This window comes from Calliphora vicina, chromosome 3 (assembly GCF_958450345.1).
Source record: "Calliphora vicina chromosome 3, idCalVici1.1, whole genome shotgun sequence".
Classification (NCBI taxonomy): domain Eukaryota; kingdom Metazoa; phylum Arthropoda; class Insecta; order Diptera; family Calliphoridae; genus Calliphora; species Calliphora vicina.
In genome coordinates this window covers 120,008,142-120,025,769 of record NC_088782.1, presented here as the reverse complement: position 1 = coordinate 120,025,769, position 17,628 = coordinate 120,008,142, and the positions used below count along the sequence as shown (strand labels likewise).

The 17,628-nt window shown below is 23.6% G+C and overlaps 1 protein-coding gene across 1 annotated transcript in view; it reads left to right on the top strand.

The window, feature by feature from the left end:
• fz2 (frizzled 2) overlaps positions 1 to 17,628 on the top strand; it is a 312,996-nt gene that overhangs the window by 249,995 nt on the left and 45,373 nt on the right. The window contains exon 9 of the mRNA XM_065502741.1: positions 3,956 to 3,999. The gene's annotated coding sequence lies outside the window, so the exon portion shown is untranslated. The remainder of the gene's footprint in view (positions 1 to 3,955; positions 4,000 to 17,628) is intronic.

The window sequence follows — 17,628 nt, the reverse complement described above, 5'->3', positions numbered from 1 at the left end:
CGTTGTTACCAGATAATAACCGCCTGGCTAAGGTTGGCTAAATAAGGCTTGTTAAGAAATGCAACATACCCAGACAGACGCTCTCAGTTGCAAACACACACTCTCACATAAAAGAGAGCCTCACCAAAACCAGGCTTAAAAAGTGACAACAAGAATTTTTAACTTGTTTTGAGTATAAAATTAAAAATACTCTTTCTTTGCTGTTCACCTTTGGCAGAACTCTCCTTTTATTGCTACTCTTTATCTATTTTATTAAGACTCTTTCATTTTATGTTACGCTGCTCTTTCAAAATGAAATTTTTATTCCTTTAACAAATTTTCAGGTTCATTACACTTCATTGCTGTTTTCTTTTAACAATGAACAAAATCAGAATCATATAAAAATCAACAGGGTGCTTACAGTTTTTGGGGTTTAACTCCTTGAAAATACTGCGGACTCTAGCGATTGTTTATACACATTTTTGTCTTAATGATCATTTATGTTGTTGTTGTTGTTGCTGCCACACGTGTTGTATTAGAGCTGCCTTTGGCCCGGCAAACAAAAATATACAAAAAAAAACATCCAAATTTTTTGTATATTTTTTTTTTACATTTTGTGTAACGAAAACTTACACGCTGTATAAAAATGTTTATATGCAACATGCATTGTTTAAATTTTTGTTGTTGTTCCTGCTACTATTGCCTGCTCCATGTATTTAGTTGTGTTTTTTTGTTTGGATATTGTAACGTCGAAATCGTGCGGCATTGCGCTAATGAACTGAACAATGGTAAAAAGTAACATCGCACAACAGCAGCAACAACAACAACACAAATAGAAGTCTAAATAAAACTGAAACTAGGCGCTAGTTTAGTTTACTTTTTTTCATACATAATTTAATTGTAACAGATACAGGGTATTATTAATTTTGACAAGCGAAAGAGTGAAAAAGGGAAGGTAAGCCATAAAAAATTAATAATATCTAGTTAAAAACTTCCCTTTTTTATGATCATATCAATTTTAAGGCTTAAACTCAAAATAATTAGGTTTAACTAACTGAGAGTTTAACTTAAATATGTGTTAAAAGTTTAATTTCATAATAATTTTAACAATTTAATTGAATTTTCACTTAAACCAGGAATTATTCTAGATAAACTCTATTTTCTTGCTTTAAACCTTATTTAACTATGTTTAGTTAAACTTAAGTTAAAAAAAAAATAATTTATATTACTTTAAATTTCTTGAAGATTTCATAATTATACTTATTTTCACTTAAACTCAGCTTATGCTAGTTTAAGTAAGCTCCAGTTAACTAGAGTTTTTAACATTTCCCAGGCTGTTTTAAGTTTTAGTACTGTTTAACATTAAATATACATCTTAGTATAGTTTTTTTAATAATTTACAAAAGAATTAATTTAACTGAAGTTTAGATAACCTTGGTTAAGTTAAGTTTAAGAGGAAAAAACTTGAATTATAAAACTAGATTTTCCCTTTAATTGGGTTAGAGCGATAAAATTAAAAATAATAGTTTTTTAATTTTAAACTTCAGCTATTAGCGTTTAGTTAATCTCTAATTACTTACTTTGTTTATTTAACTTGAATTTTCTTAGACATTTCAAAATTATACTTATTTCTAGTTAAACTTAACTTAAACAAGTTTAAGTAAACTCCAGTTAATTATTTTCTTTAACTTTACTTGGACATTTATAGATTATACTTATTTCTAGTTAAACTTAACTTACCAAGTTTAAGTAAACTCCAGTTATTTATTAATATTAAATAAATTAAAACCTGTTAAATTTCATAAAATATTTGTTAACTGGAGCTTTGATAACCATGGTTTAATTAAGTTTAAGTGAAAAAAAGTTTAATTTTGAACACAAAACTTGGTTCCACTTAGTTTGAAAAGAGTTATAAAATTAAAAAAAAATGTTGTGCTTTTAAAATTTAGTTATTGGCGTTTAGTTAATCTTTAGTTATAAAAAAATTTATTTGTTTTGTTTAAATTTTCCAGAACATTTCAAAATTATACTTATTTTTATTTAAACTTAATTTAAGCAAGTTTAGTTAAACTCCAGTTAGTTAGATTTTCTTACAATTTCCTCACTATTTTAAGTTGTAATAATACTTGTCATTAAAATTTATAAAAATTCATAAAATATTGGTTAACTGGAGTTTAGATAACCACGGTTTTGTCGAGTTTAAGAAATAAAAACATAAATTTTGAAAACCATTTAAGTTAAAAAAGTGTTATTTGCGTTTAGTTAATCTCTAGTTATTTAAAACTTTATTTATTTTGTTTATATTTTCGGAGACATTTCAAAATTATAGTTATTTTTACTTAAACTTATGTTAAGCGAGTTTAGCTAAACTCCAGTTAACTAGATTTTCTTTTAAATTCCACATTGTTGTAAGTTGTCATAATAGTTCCCATTAACATTTTTAAAAAATCATAAAATATTGGTTAACTGTAGTTTAGGTAACCTTGGTTTAATTAAGTTTAAGCGGTAAAAACAACATTTTTAAAATCCAATTTTTCCAATTTGCTTGATGAGAGTGAGCAAATTAAAAAATAATATCTTTTTGCATTTAAACTGCAGTTATTGGGGTTTAGTTAATCTGTAGTTATTTAAAAATTGGCTTATTTTGTTTATATTTGCCGGGACATATCAAAATTATAGTTATTTTTACTTAAACTTAAATTAAGCGAGTTTAGCTAAACTCCAGTTAACTACATTTTCTTCTATATTCCACATTGTTTTAAGTTGTAATAATAGTTGCCATTAACATTTTTAATAATACATAAAATATTGCTTAACTAGAGTTTAGATAACCATGGTTTAATTAAGTTTAAGCGGTAAAAACAACATTTTTAAAATCTAATTTTTCCAATTTGCTTGATGAGAATGAGCAAATTAAAAAATAATATTTTTTTGCATTTAAACTTTAGTTATTTGGCTTTAGTTAAACTGTAGTTATTTAAAAATATATTTAATTTGCTTATTTTCGCTAGGACATTTCAAAATTATAGTTATTTTTACTTAAACTTAAATTAAGCGAGTTTAGCTAAACTCCAGTTAACTAGATTTTTTTATAAATTCCACATTGTTTTAAGTTGTATTAATAGTTGTCATTAAAATTTTTCAAAAATTATAAAATATTGGTTAACTGGAGTTTAGATAACCATGGATTAATTAAGTTTAAGCTGTAAAAAGTAGATTTTTTAAATCTTAATTTTCTGTTTTGTTTGATAAGAGCGAGAAAATAAAAAATATTAATTTTTTTGCATTTAAACTTCAGTTATTTGGGTTTAGTTAATCTGCAGTTATTTAAAAATTTATTTAATTTGCTTATTTTCGCTACGACATTTCAAAATTATAGCTATTTTTACTTAAACTTAAATTAAGCGAGTTTAGCTAAACTCCAGTTAACTACATTTTCTTATATATTCCACATTGTTTTATGTTGTTATAATAGTTGTCATTAACATTTTTCAAAAATCATAAAATATTGCTTAACTGGAGTTTAGATAACCATGGTTTAATTAAGTTTAAGCTGTAAAAAGTAGATTTTTTAAATCTTAATTTTCCGTTTTGTTTGATAAGAGCGAGAAAATTAAAAATATTAATTTTTTGCATTTAAACTTTAGTTATTTGAGTTTAGTTAAACTTTAATTATTTAAAAATTTATTTTGTTTATTTTCGCTGCGACATTTCAAAATTATAGTTGTTTCTTCTTAAACTTATGTTAAGCGAGTTTAGCTAAACTCCAGTTATTTAGGTTTTTTTGCCAGTCTTAGTTTTTTGTTTATTGCTTAAGAATTTTGTAATATTACACTAAGATTTAAGAGATTTTTATCTAAAAACCATAAAAAATTCTTTAAAATTTATTGGAAACCTTTATTTCTTAAATGTAAGTCTTATCAAGATTATTGAAATATGATAATAAGAAACATTTTTCTTTTTATTTTTCTTACAGCTGATCTTTGTGCAAATCTTTTTTTACTGTAAGTGAAGGCAAAGGTGAGTTGTCTACAATATTTATAGCATGCTAGAGAGATATAAACAAAATTCATAATTAGGTTTGAGAAATAAAGAGAGTTTTTTTCATGAGAGAGTATTTATTTTCATGTAATAAATTGTAATATTGACTCTCTTGGTTTAAGAATATTATGTGTTCTCTTTGTGTTATTGTTGTTATTGTAATAAATCTGTTGTAGTTTAATTTAAACAAGCAACACAAAACACATGCTTTTTTTCCAATAACAGAAGGAGCAGCAACAACAACAACTCACCCCATAAAAGAGAACAGCAAATGGGTTTATTTTGTTGTTGTTGCGAGTGAGAGTGTGTGTGTATTTGTATCTGTGTGTTTTGGGCTCCTGTAAGTGTATGTATCTATGTAAGCTGTTATATTGTAATTTTGTAGTTTCTTTACTCTAAAAGATACCAACAAATTCAATGTGTTTTATTTTCTATATCAGGTTTTTTTTTTTCTTCTTAACAATAATATTAAGGTGGTGGTGGTGGTGTTAGTGGTGGTGTTTATGCTCTGGGAGTACATAAAAAAAAATCTCAAGAAAAAATACCATTTGAGCGAGAGATAAAGAGCTAAAAACATAATGAAATTGAATGTAGGAAAAATATATTCCACTATAATTTAGTTCAATTCAGTTTTAAACGAGCGATCGTGTCGCCTGGTGGTGTTTAACGGCAATGTCTAGAAATCGATTTTTATGGTCTATGGATTTTTTATAATTTCAAATAAAAAAGATACAACTACACACGGTTGTTAATAAAAAAAAAATAAAACAAAACGCAAACTAAATTCCTATCAACTATAAACTTTATGTTATAGAGTGAAACAAATAGCTACAAAAATGTGAATCTAAACAAAATATTTGCTATTAACAAAATTTAGTAATAAAATAGTTCCTTTTCTTGTAATAATAAGTGATTTTTTTGGTGGTGGCTTTTGAAAACAACAAAAAAAGTAACAAAAAAAAGTGTGACACGATTTTGTCTTTAAACACTCTCCATCCAAATAATGGTGGAGTAAAATCTGAAACTATATAAAAACAAAACAAAAAATCAAAAACAAAATAAAACGAAAACAAGTTTGATGTTATAAAAAAAACACATAAAATGTATAAAAATATCAAACAAATTAAAACAAAATTAATTACAGTTTAACTTAGTGCCATTTTTCTTTAAGAAAATTTTTCTTTTACTAAAAAAAAACAAACTAATTTTTCTTAGTTAAACTAAAACTTCTTAGATTTTTTCCTTAATCTTCTATACAAAAATCTCAAGAATGTTTAATGGTGTAGCTTAGTGCCAAAATTTTATTTTTTTATTTTGCTAAAATAACAACAAATGTTTTTAACATTTAAACAAAACTATTTGCGAAACATCTAAAGAAAATTCTTAATATTTGGATTATAAAACACAACAAAATCAAACAAATAAAACAAATATTTGGATTTAACACAATTGGATTAACTCACAAAAAGCACAAAAATTATAAGGTATGTGAAATTTTCAATAAAATTTAAACAAAATTTTGTTTAAAAAGAACATAAAACCATAATTTTTCTAATTATATGACTTTTTACATTTAAATTCTATTTAACTAGGTTTAGTTAATCCCTAGTTAACTAAAATTACATAGATTTTATTTAAAATTTATTAAACTTGTCGAATATGTACTTAATACCTCTTAAACTTTGTTTAACTAAGTTTAAGTAAACTTCAGTTATCTTAAGTTTTATACATTTTCCTAACTTTCTTAAGTTTTAATAATGGTTGTCATTAAATAAACATAAATTTATGTAAAATTTGTTAAATTTCCTATAATTATTGTTAACTGGAGTTTTGTTAAACTTGGTTAAATGGAGTTTAATTGGCAAAATTATGAATTTTGAAAACAAAATTGTTCATTTAGTTAAAAAACACACATAAAATTATAAAACAAAATTTTTGTTGTTTTTAAACTTTAGTTATTTGCTTTTAGTTAAACTCTAGTTAACTAAAATTATACATTTTTAATTAAAAAACTCTTTAATTTAACTAATATGTACTTAATTCACCTTAAACTTTATATAACTAAGTTTAACTAAACTCCAGTTATCTTAGATTATCTATATTTTCCACTCTGTGTTACGTTGTAATAATGTTTGTCATTAAACAAACTAAAATTTTATAAAATATCTTAAAATGATTGTTAACTAAAGTTTAGATAAACTATGTTTAATTGAGTTTAACTGGTAGAAATATGAATTTTGAAAACTAAATTTTCCATATAGTTTAAAAACAATTATAAAATTGAAATATAATTCTTTGTTACATTTAAACTTTAGTTATTTGCTTGCAGTTAAACTCTAGTTAACTAGAACTTTAATTATTTAAATTTAATTTTCATGGTTATTACAAAATTATACTTATTTCTAGTTAAACTTAACAAAAGCAAGTTTAGGTAAACTTCAGTTAACTAGGTTTTTTTTGAAATTTTCCGCAGTTTTTTAAATTATGATAATGTTTGTCTTTCAATAAATATTTAAGTTGAATAAGAAAAAATATAAGAAAATTATTACGAACTGCAGTTTAACTAAACTTGGTTTAATTAAGTTTAAGTGTTAAAATTATAAATTTTGAACACAAAATGTTCTATTTAGTTTGTTAAGAGTTGTAAAATTAAAATATAACAATTTGTTAAACTTAAACTTTAGTTATTTGGGTTTAGTTAAACTCTAGTTAAATAAAATTATATATATTTTATAACAAATTTCTTAAAAATATATAATTCTGGCTTAATTTACCTTAAACGTTAATTAACTAAGTTTAACTAAACTCCAGTTATCTTAGATTTCTTACATTTTTCATCTCAAATTAGGATTCAATAATGGTTGTCCTTAAAGAATCTTAAATTTCAGTAAGTTTTGTAAAAATATATAAAATAACTGTTAACTGGAGTTTTGCTAAACTTGGTTAAATTGAGTTTAAGTGTTAGGACTAAGAATTTTGAAAACCAAATTTATCATTTAGTTGGTAAAGCCACATAAAATTAAAAAATAATAATTTGTTAAATTTAATCTTCAGTTATTAACGTTTAGTTAAACTCTAGTTAACTGTAACTTTATATATTTTAATTTAATTTTCTAAAACATTTTAAAATTATATTTATTTGTAGTTAAACTTATGTTAAGCAAGTTTAGCTAAACTTTAGTTAACTAGTTTTTGTTTGAGAATTTATATATATTTGTGGTTTTGTCTAAAACTGTTTATATCTCTGTTATTTCTGGGCGATTTGCGTGAATTTTCATAGTGTTAATCTAGAATGTATGTGGAAGAGATCTATGCTAGCTATAAGTCCTTAAGTTATCGGAAGTCTTGTTGGCAGGGACTTTTCTGAAGATATTTTGGTTAAGAAAGAGGCAATTGAGGTTTTTAATTCATAACTCTGTTATTTATGAAGCGATTGGTGTGATTTTTAATAGCGAAATGTTTGAAAGTATATTTGTTCTATAAATGCAGCCAAAAGCTTTGTAAGTTGTAAGGGTTCTTCTAAAAAATGATTTAAACATACATAATTTTCTGTTTTCATAGAATTACACAAGAAATATTAATATGACTTTTCCTTAGCTATTTCTAATCTATAGTTACGAAACTATCGGAGTTAGGACTTATCGAATTGTAGTTTAAAGAGAAATCTTCCTTTTGAGTTTGTTATCAGATTTTCTTATTACATTTCTTGCTCACCCAAGCCTTTTTTCTATCTCTACCTGCATATTTCACACAAAATTTATAACTCTTGTTCAGAAAAAAAAATGTCATTTCTGTTCTATAATTTATCATGTTTAAGATCTTGTTACTGCGAAGATCATTATCATAATTCTAACATACAACATATGTTTGTTTTGTGTAAGTCGTGGAGGAAAACCAAGATGATATTCTTTGGTCTATAAATTATAAGAAATTATAGCCTCAACAAGGTTTTAATTACATACTCATTCTTGGTATAAAATTTAAAAGAAGAATCTAGGAAAGAAGAAATAATGAAAAAAGGGTTACACTTTAACATGTTGCATGTGGAAGCAAGGCTGCTAGTATGAATCGAAAAATTATAGTTGTATGTGGATTGTTTTAGCTTTTTCTCTTGATTTGTTGGACCCATAAATTATGCGTAACGTGACACCTTTTTCTTGTTTAGACATCTTGTTAAATAGTTTTGTTTTTTTAACAGGTTTTTCTGTTTTAGTTTTGGAAAACAAGTTAACAAACACCACACAAAAATAGTTAAAAATAATAATAAAATAAATTTGAAATAAAATAAATTTCAAACAACTTTAACATAAAATTTAAATTTATGTGAAATTTATACGTATTTGGTTTTAAAATAGATCAAGTTTCAAGAATGCTTATGTTTGAATTTATAAAGATGGATTGATTGGTTTTTTGGTTAAACCAAGAGAAATTAAAGTTAAAATAATGTAATATTTATGCAAAGAATTTGTGTATAGATATTTGTAAAATTAACACAAACTTTAGCTAACGCAATAAATTAAAAGCAACACCTTATTTTGTTGTTAATTAATTATCAAAAGAAAACATTTTGTTTTAAATTTAAATACAGAAACATAAAATTTTGAAAACGTTTTCAGTTCGAAATGAGCTTAATTATAAACAGAGTTATGAACTAAAAACTTCAATTGTCTGTTTCTTAACAAAAATGTCTTCAGAGCAGTCCCTGCCATCAAGCCTTTGGATAAGTTAAGGACCTATAGCCTGCACAGATCTCTCAGACATACACTCTACATTAATGCTAAGAAAATTCACACAAATCGCCCCACAAATAACTGAGATATAAACAGTTTTACACAAAACCACAAATATATATAAATTCTCAAACAAAAACTAGTTAACTGGAGTTTAGCTAAACTTGGTTTAGCTAAGTTTAACTACAAATAAGTATAATTTTAAATTGTCCTGGACAATTAGATTTAAATAAATAAAGTTCTAGCTAACTAGAGATTAACTAAACGCTTATAACTAAAGTTTAAATTTAACAAATTATTATTTTTTTTAATTTTACAATTATTTTTAAATTAAGTGGAAAATTAAATTTTCAAAATCAATATTTCTAACACTTAAACTCAATTTAACCAGGGTTAGCTAAACTCCAGTTAACAGTTATTTTATGAATTTTTACAAAACTAACTAAAATTTATGATTCTTTAAGGACAATCATTATTAAAACTTAACTTAAAATGGAAAATCTAATAAATCTAAGATAACTGGAGTTTAGTTAAACTTAGTTTATTAAAGTTTAAGGGAAATTAACAACAGATTTTATAGGTTCATGAAATTTGTAATAAAATATATATAATTTTATTTAACTAGAGTTTAACTAAAAGCATATAACTGAGGTTTAAATTTTAACAAATTATTATTTTTTTAATTTTTCAATTATTTTTAAATTAAATGGAATATTTTGTTTTCAAATTGCATAATTTTAACACTTAAACTTAATTAAACCATGGTTAGCTAAACTCCAGTTAAGAATTATTTTCTCAGTTTTTACAAATTTAACTTAAATTTATGTTTATTTGAAGTCCATTATTATTAAAATTTAACAAAATGTGGAAAATATCAAAAAAACCTTGTTAACTGAAGTTTAACTAAACTTGCTTAAAATAAGTTTAACTAGAAATAACTATAATTTTGTAATAACCATGAAAATTAAATTTAAATAAATAAATTTTCTAGTTAACCAGAATTTAACTAAACGCTAATAACTAAAGTTTAAATGTAACAAAGTATTATTTTTCAATTTTATAACTATTTTCAAACTAAGTGATAAATTTATTTTTCAAAATTCATGTTTATACCACTTAAACTCAATTTAAGCAAGTTTATGAAAACTCCAGTTAACCATTATTATAGCAAATTTAACAAATTTCAATTAAATTTATGTTTATTTAAAGTCTAACATTATTATAATTTAACAAAATGTGGAAAATATCAAAAAATCTTAGTTAACTGAAGTTTAGCTAAACTTGCTTATCATAAGATTAACTAGAAATAAGTATTATTTCAAAATGTCCTGGAAAATTAAATTTAAATAAATAAATTTGTAGTTAACTAGAGTTTAACTAAACGCTAAAAACTAAAGTTTAAAGGTAACAAATTATTATTTTTAAATTTTTTTTGTTAACAAATTTCATAATTTTGCTTTGATTTTACAAAAAAATAAACTATTTTTTAAAAAAAACAAATTTTTGTTTGGTTTTATATATTTTTGGCAAATAAGTTAACATTTCTTTCTCTACAATTCTAATTGCTGAGACATCACAAAATTTGTATGCAGGCGGTAAATATTTCAATTAAATTTGTCATGTTCTTTTAAACATTTTTGCTGTTTAACAACATTTCATATCAAATTAACCTAAATCTTTTAGTAAAGTTTATGTTTATGTTGCTATTTCACCAAAAAATAAACTACAATACAAAGAAATGTTTAATGAAATTTATTACTTGTTGAAATTTTTTTCAATTTCCAGAATGTGTGTTATAGGTAGTCTATCAATAAACAAAAATACAGGTCGTTATCTTTAAACATTTGTTAAAGTTTTCCTATATTTCTATGCCAGCACTATCATTTACTCACTCATTCCCTACGATTTTACTGTTTACCTGCCAACCTTCCGTTTGCTTTAGTTAAAAATAAATGAATTTATGATTAGTTTTGTTATTTTTTTGTTATCAATTCTATTTTTTTCCTGATTTGGTTTTGTTAGAAACAAAAATTATTGTTTATTTAACCGAAATTTTGCTTCCCAAACAAATTGTTTAAGGGTTAAATAGAAATTGATAAAAAAAAAAGAGTTGAGAACTAGAGAGAAAAAATTAACTCTCAGTAAGCAAATACAACTCTGCAGCTCTTTTGGGGAAGCAACAAAATCCAAAGATTTTCAATATTTTATTTGGATATCTTTTAAACAAATATATAACCGTATGCCAAAATGTTAAGTCGTTTTTAAATTCACATTTAATGGATTTTTATTCATAAGCAAATATTATTTAAAACAATTTGTTGTTAAACAAACATTAATAAATATTTAAGCTAAAATTTCAACATCAAAAAAAGTAAAACTTAAACAAATTTGCCATATAAATGGCAATTCCTAGAAAATCCATAAAATTTTCAAACAACAAGTGTTTCAATTGTCTTAAACTAAAACAAAATTAACAAATTTTTTTTTGTTCTTAAGAAATTTTAGCTAAAAGATTCTTAAAAATCTTTAAAAATTTTAAGCAAAAGGGCGTATTGTCACCTTTTTTTAAAGCAGACAAACACACTCAACTACTCTTGCATAAGAAATCTGTTTAAAATTTTAATTTATGGTTTGATTTCCGACACAAAACAGATCTTAAAGTTAAGATTAAGAAAAAGTCAATAAATACACAAACATAAAGGTCTGAAAAATTCAGGTATAAACACAGATCACCTGTTTGAAATAAAGGAATTTGAGACCAACAACAACAACAACAGCAACACCAACAAAAACATGACATTAAATTAAAAGCAGGACAAAAACAAAATAGAAAGAAAAGAAACCCAGAAAACAGCGGGAGTTAAAAAGCAATAAGAGAAAAATACAATAGCAATAAAACTCAACATTAAAAGAGTGAAAACATAAAACACACAACATAAGCCCTTGAAAAATAAACAAGGTTTTCAAATTTTTAAATTTCGCTAAATTTTCCCCAAAAAATAACCTAGAATAGTAATTACTGCATATAAAAACAAACCTACGCTCTTTTTTTACTCGCTCTCTTTATTAAAATGGCGCCAGTGTAGATTTTGTTGCTGTATTACAAGTAAACATTACATGTATGGCAACATTGTTGCTGGCAACAAACCTAAACATAAAATGTAAACAACTATTATTTACTTGCTCTCTGCAACAAATGCTCTTTAGAAAAATGGCGGAAATTGATGTTGTTGTTGTAATTAGTCAATAAAAGCCTATTCTAGCTGTCTCTTTCTAACTTTAGTTATTTAAATGGAGCAGTAGGCAAATGTTTCTGATGGAAATAAGGAATTGAATAAAATTCAAAGTTTTTCCGTAATTAAACTTAAAATCAATTAAAGAAATATTTATTTTAATGAAAAAAGAAATCTTTCAAATATATTTTTGAACAGTTTTAAGAAGTTTTAACTATGAAAACAAACAAAATGCAAACTTAAACAGTTCACAGAATATTTAGCTTAAAAATTTATTTAAATAAATTTTTTTTTTTAAATATTTTATAGTTTTCCAAAAAATAAAAAAAAATCCTTTGAAAATTAACTTAATCTTATAAATTATATGATTTTTAATTATTACACTCCTTTAATTCCTTCATTCTGCTTTAACTCTGTCTTTTCTCTCTTGTATTAAGCATCAGACTTTTATTTTTTCCTCTTTATTTTATTTTTTTTTTTACTTGACTGGAGTTTTGAAGAGTTGAGTTTTTTGGTTTCTTGATAGCCAAAACCAGCATGTGTTCAAAACGTTTTAAAAAAATAAAGCAAATGGACAAAAGAAACACACATTAAAACTTAAAAGTCAAACTAAAAAAAAAAAACAAAAAACTCCACACACAATAAGAATTTGCATGTAAATTGATACTTTTGATTGTGAAAGGAAGAAACAGGAGATGGTACAGAAATTAAATCAAGCAAAATTGATCTTTAACAGTGGTTAGAAACAAGAGAAAGACTTTGTTAAATTAAAAATGTTAAAGTAAGGAAATATTTTTGTTTATAAAATGTAAAAAAAATTTTAATATTTTTTGAAATTTTTTTTCAAAATTGTAAAAATTTGGGAAAAAATTTATTGTTTTTTAAAAAAGAAAAAAAAAAAGAATTTGTTAAATTAAAGCTAAAGTAAAGAACTATTTTTGAGAATAAAATGTAAAAAATTTCAATATTTTTTGGAAAATTTTAAAGAAAATTTTTTCAAAATTTAAAAAAAAAATAGTTTTAAAAAGAAAAAAAGGAATATGTTAAATTAAAGCTAAAGTAAAGAACTATTTTTGGGAATAAAATTTAAAAAATTTCAATATTTTTTTGAAAATTTTTTCAAAATTCTAAAATATTTGGAAAAAATATTATGTTTGTAAAAAGAAAAAAGGCAAAAAACCTAAAATTACTACGAGCTAAATTGTTTTTTTAGTTTTTAAATTCAAGTTTTTTATACTGAAACAAACTTTTTTGAAGTAAATTCTAAAAATTTCCATATTTTCAATAATTTGAGACACAAATTTCAAAAAATCCTTAAAATTTAAAATTTTTCTTTTTGCAAATTTCATAATTTTTTTTTTTTATTCTGAGAATTATAAATTTTTATTTTGGCAAATTTCATAATTTTTTTTTTATTTTCTGCAGAATTATTATTTGAATATTTGAAAAAATGTTCCAAAATTGTTTGAAATTAAAAAGTTTTATTTTCGGAAATTTTGAAAATTTTTAAAAAATTCATATTTTTTTACACTAAATTATTATTTTAGGAAAAAACTTGACAAATTTTAAAAATTTATTTTCACAAATTATTAAAGTTTTAATAAATTTAAATATTTTTACACTAATTAATATTTTTTAGAAAAATATGACAAATTTTAAAAATTCGTTAAAATATGAAAAAAAAATTAAATTAAAATGTTTGAAAAATTTCAAAAATTTTTTAACAGAATTTTTATTTAAAAATGTTTGTAGGATTTGAGAAAAAAATTTTAAAATTTTTTCCCTATTTTACAAAAAATCTTATAAATTTTCCTTTATTTCATAAAATTACAGCAAATTTAAGCCAAACCAATCAATTTTAGCATCTTTATTAACAGTTTAGCTAAAAATAAGCTTTAATCACAAACATTGTTGCTCTTTTTACTAGCTCTCATTATTAAAATGGCGTCAGTGTATGTTTTGTATGTAAACAATGCAGGTATGGCAACATTGTTGCTAAACACAATAATAAACATAAAATGTAAACAACTCTCATTTGTAGGCTCTGTGCTCTTTAGGAAAATGGCGGAAACGTATGTTGTTGGTTGTAAATAGTAAACAAAACATCAAGAGGTTTAATATAGCTAACTCTTTCTTACTTTAAGGATTTAAATGGAAATAAAGAGAAATGTTTAAAGCGGAAATAAGCGGAAATTATATAAAATTCAAAGTATTTATGGATATTAAGGTATAAAGCTCACTATAGCTGTCTCTTTCTGACTTAAATGATTTAAATCCTTAAATAGCTAAATATTGAAAGCGGAAATAAGCATTTTAAAAGATTTTAGCGGACTAAACATAAAATTATCATTATTAAAATGAGTTTTGTTATTTTGGTTAATCCAAATTCAAGTATCTCCAATATTTTGTGGTTTGATGTTGGGTATATAAGATTCGGCACAGCCTTACTTACTTTGAGCTGCCTTTTTGAAGCTTTATTTATTTGTTTTGTCTTAACAGTCATTATTTAAAACAAATAAAAACCATTAACCAGGTTATATTTTGTACATACATACATGCCTACATATAAATAACAAATTTCTTTAAACATTAAATTATAATTATTCATATAATCATTTAACAATTTTAAAAACAACAAACAAATGTTAATAGATTTTTTTTTTTTAGATAAATAATGATCACTTTAAGATCTTCAATATTTTACCAGCATAGTATTGACAATTAATGTTTGCGTTTTTTTGTGTCTAAGATAAACAGCTAATTACCAAATACCTTACTAGGGGTGTTCATAAATGAATGAATTTGTTTTTTTTTTTACAAAAAATTTAATGAGCCATGTTAAAAAATCCAGCTCACTTACATTTTAGTTAAATTTCTAGCAAACAATTAAAATTAATATCTAAAAAAAAGAGAAATTTGTCTAACAATTTGTTGATTTTCGTTAATGTTTTTTTTCAATATTTATTCTTAAACAAAACTAAGTAAAAAACAGGCTCGGCTACTTCATTTTTTTTGTTAAAAAAAGAATTTTCGACAAAAACAAATACGCCCAAAATAAATCATTTATAACTGCTTGCTTTATAAGTTCCCTGGTGATGATTGATGAATTACAATAAGGTCTTCAGGTCTTTTAATTTCTTCAAAAAAAAAAATGTTTAAACAAGATTCATTTCTTTATGTTAGGCACCACAAACCCCAGCAAAAAAAATTCATCAAAATTCATAACAGACTTGAAGCCAAGAAGAACAAAAAAAAACCATCAAACGAAGTAGTTAAACATGGCTCGTTATCATGTGGCTAAACACATGCAGCAGAACAAGGCTTAAATACTTGAACAAGCAGTTAAAAGATAAACTAAAAAAAACACACAAACTTAAGGGCAATGAAACTGGTTTTTGGCATAAATTAAAATTGAAAAATAAAAAGAATTGAATCCTAAATATCTTAACAAAACAAATACTAAACAAAAATTCCTACTGTTAGGTTTTAAAAAAGCAGAACAATTAATATAAATCATTTCAAACTATGATTTAATAAGTGTTTTAACACAAATTTTAAGATTAAAAATAAAACAGGAATTAAGATTAAACAAAGATAAAAGTTTAATTAATTTAAAAATCAAGAAAATTTTAATTTTTTTTAAATAATTTGTCATTATTGTTAATAATTTGCCATAAAAATAATTTAAAATATGGAAAAATTGCTTAAAAAACAAAATGAAGCTTTTTTTATTTACTCCCATCATTAAAATGTTGCTAGTTTAAGATTTATTATTTTATAATAACAAAATAATGCAGATATGGCTTTCCTTTTACTCGCTCTCTTTATTAAAAAGGCAGTAGATTATGTTTTGTTAAAATATTCATGAAAATACACTTTATTTAAGCTAAACATTAACAAATTTAGCAACCGTGCTAAAATTTACCTAAAAAATAACCTAGAATAGTAATTACTGCTTATATAAACAAACCAACGCTCTTTTTTAACTCACTCTCTTTAAAAAAAATGGCGCCAGTGTAAGTTTTGTTGCTGTATTACAAGTAAACATTACATGTATGGCAACATTGTTGCTAACAACACACCTAAACATAAAATGTAAACAAATCTCATTTACTTGCTCTCTGCAACAAATGCTCTTAAGGAAAATGGCGGAAATTGATGTTGTTGCTGTAATAAGTAAACAAAAGCCTAATATAGCTGTCTCTTTCTTACTTTAGTGATATAAATGGTGCAATAAGCTAATTTTAAAGCGAAAATAAATATTTTAATAAGTAATTGAATAAAATTTAAAGTTTTTAAGCACTTAAACTTGAAATAAAGTAAGCAAATATTAAAAATATTAAGTTTAAAAATAAAACAAAAAAAAATATCAAAATATTTTAAAATTTTGAATTCAGAAAAAAATTAATGGAAAAAATATTCAAAAATTTTAATTTTTAACATATTTTTTTACAAAATCTTTGTCTTAAACCTGATGACAGTTAGTTAGTTTTGTTTCTTTATTTATTATTTGATTTACTAAAGGCCATAAATCATTTAATCGTTTGTTGTTACTTTTTTTTCTTAATTATTTTTGTTGTTGTTGTCTATTTTTTTTCAATAGATAATAAAATTATGGTGTTTAGGTAGTTATAGTTTTATGTGTTTTTTTTGTACATATTTCTAATAATAAATAAAAAAAATATATATTTATCTAGACAAGCAAGTGTGTGGAAATGTGATTGCGCTTTCAAATGTTGTCAGCTAAATAGTAGATAGTTGCAGAGATACACAGCTAGCTACAAACATAAATACCAATTAGAGATACTTTACTAATATTGAAGAATGTGCAGTTTAATAAAAAACCAAAACATTTATAGATTAATAAATATTGGACTGACTGGTAGTAGGTAGTAAAAGAATTTGAAAACGTTTAAATTATACTCAACTAATATGTATTACAATTATTTGTAGTAAAGATTTTATAAGAAAATTGTGAGTAGAGCAGTAAGGTTATTTAAATTAAACAGCTTTTCTTGAGTTAGATTGAGTGTGGGCGGTAGTTTAAATTGTAATTGTTACAAGTTTAGCTTAAAATGATGTCATATTCAAACAAAAATCTACAATTCAAATCATTAAAAAGGAAAATTCAGAATATTTTTAATGACATTTATTGGTTCACCCTTTATTTTGCGAAATTCCTTAAGAAAACTCCAATCATTAATGATTTAATGTTTTAAAACAAGACAGCCAATATATCATTGCCAGCCATACCATGTTTAACTAATGAACTTGAAAGATATCAATCTAAAAGTATTTAACCCCTTAACAATAACAAAACAACCACAACAATTCCGAATAATTTTCAACACAATTTCTGGCAAAAAGTCAACATGTCTCAGCAGCAATCAAACTGTTTTTTTTTTCTTTTTTGCTGCTCTTGGAATTAAAACTGCAAATAATTTTTTTTTAATTTTAAAGAAATGAAATGAAAATAAACCCAAAGATTTTTATTTATAAAACAACATGTAGAGAAATTGTCAGGCTAATTAAAACTTTGCTAAAGGCAGCCTCAAAAAAAATTAAATTTTATTTATAAAAAAGGCAAAAAAAAAATCCCTTTAAAAAGAACTGCAGCATATATCAAATACAAAAAATCTTTAAGA